Source organism: Macaca fascicularis, chromosome 3 (genome assembly GCF_037993035.2).
Source record: "Macaca fascicularis isolate 582-1 chromosome 3, T2T-MFA8v1.1".
Taxonomy (NCBI): domain Eukaryota; kingdom Metazoa; phylum Chordata; class Mammalia; order Primates; family Cercopithecidae; genus Macaca; species Macaca fascicularis.
Window position 1 is genome coordinate 105,025,713 of NC_088377.1, and position 2,291 is coordinate 105,028,003.

The window sequence follows — 2,291 nt, forward strand, 5'->3', positions numbered from 1 at the left end:
CACTGAGCTAGAAGGGGAGGGGCTGCAGATTGCGGTGTCTACCCCCTTCACTGCTTCCCTCAGCCATAACCACTCAAGGGAGATCTTGAAGGCATCTTGGAACACAAAGATGTTCCAAGTGGCATTACTTTTAATAGCCCAAAATATAAACCACCTAAAAATTTAGGTCAGGAGTCAGCAAACTTTTTCTATAAATGATCAGAAAATAAATATTTTAGGGTTTGCAGGCCATACTGTCTCAGTCATAACTTGTCAACACTGCCGTATGTAACACAAAGCAGCCACAGACAATATGTAAACAATATGGGTATGGCTGTGTCCCAATAAAACTATTTATAAATGTGGTACCGTTGTTTGCCATCCTCTGGTCCAGGAAACAGTCAATAAAAGGATATATATGAATGGTACATTAAGTACTCTTTGAAAATTAGTAATGAATATTATTTAAAACATGAGAAAATGTTATATTAAATAAAAATTGCAAGATACAAAAGCGTATGAATGGCTGTAATCATGACTGAAATAACACATCCAGCACAGGATAAAAAGATGACAAAGTCAATCAAATTACTCACTGTGGTTGTAGTAGGATGGCAGGACAGTAAATAGATAACTTTGTCTTTTCTCAATATTTGTTTTCATTTGTATTACTTTTATAATAAGAATTTTTTACCTTAAAAAAATTGTTTTAAGTGGGTATGCACTCCAGAGCTTTGTTCTTGGTCCTTTTCCCTTTGCATTCTGTGTGTCTTCCCTAGATATCTTCCTGCACCCTTACAGTTTACTCTACTTTCTATGACAAACAACGGTCAAATCTATGTCTTTAGCTCAGGCTTTTCTTCTGAGCTCCAGATTCATATTTTAGCCACTTACTAGACCTCGATACCAGGGTGTCCCTCCTTCAATTCCAACTAGACAGATATAAAACTTCAAAAGTAATAATATTTGAAGTAATAACTCTGAAGTAATATCTCCAAAACGATTACTAAGCCAATATCCCCCTGCCTGGTTTAGTGATTTTTCTGTATTCTGCTTTGCCCAAAACTAAAGCCAAGCATTTACTCTAAATCCTTGCCATTTTCTGATAACTTTATATGTATTTTATTTATTTTTCCTTTTTTCTTCTTTTTTTAACTGGAACCACTCCACCTGGATTCTCCCCTTCTTCCTCACCCAAAGGAAGAGGAGAACGACCATCAGTGGCAAGTGGCAGTAGCAGCAAAGCAACTCCACTAGCCAGCTTCACACTCAGGATCACCCTGCACCTTCTCCTTGTGGGTTCTGCTGCTCTTCTGCAGCTCTGTACTCATTCAGAGAAACTTCCCTAGTAACAAACTATAGAATTGATCCATGAAGTATAATCTCTCAATGTATTTTAATTCTGCTCCCTGGCCTCCAAGCCCACTTTGACTGCCCTGGTCCAATCCCTGGTTGTTCCAGGCCCAGACGACTGCCATCGCCTCTCAGCTGGTCTTCCTGACTCAGTCTCACTCCCTTCCAGGCAATATTTCCACCAATCAGGGTGATCTTCCTAAAATCCAAATTGAATCACAACAGACTCCTATTTAAATCCTTTAATTCCCCCTGCTCCTTCTTCTGGATAAAATATAAACTCTTATCATAATTTTAAAAACCTTGTATGATCTGGCCTCTGCCTACCATCCCAGAGTGATGTCCTGCTGCTCCCCTCTGTCCCCTGCCCTATACCTTACGTGCTACTATGCCTCATTACTCCTTCTCAAACCCACCATGACAGTTCAGCCCTGTACCATCCAACATGCTTTTTCCTGGGATACACTTCCTGAAATATTTCTTTTCCTGGATCACACTTCCTGTATTTTTCTAGCTACATGTATCATTCTACAGGATTCACCTCAGTGGCTCCCTCCCCACCGAAACCTGGCCTGCCCCACAGCCCACCCTACAACCTTGTCTCCTCTGAGCTCCTGTTTTATATCCTAGATGCATCTGCCCCATTGCATTGAAATTCAGTATTTGTTCATCTGGCCTTTGACTAGGCCAAGAGCTTCTTGAGGGCAAGGACAGGGTCTTACTCATCACTGCACACTTAGTATATTCCAAACAGCCTAGGGCTTAAATGCTTGTGAATGAATGAAGGAGCAAGAGATTGAATGAACTGTAGTGAGATTATGATGCAGGGAACAACCCACACTAGTCAGTGGGGAAGGCATTTTGTAGCCTTGGTGGTGTTGAAAGATGGGAAATACAGTCTTTCTCTCTGGCTATTAAGTGATTTACAGCAGATCTTTTCTGAAGTGTTAAAAGTTAAA

General features: G+C 40.5%; 1 non-coding gene across 1 annotated transcript; it reads right to left on the reverse strand.

Moving 5' to 3' along the window:
* Positions 1-1,139: 1,139 nt before the first annotated feature.
* Positions 1,140-1,365, reverse strand: LOC123572716 (small nucleolar RNA U3). The gene has a single exon (XR_006697250.1). It is a non-coding gene; the product is annotated as a small nucleolar RNA U3 (small nucleolar RNA).
* Between the last annotated feature and the right edge of the window lie 926 nt (positions 1,366-2,291).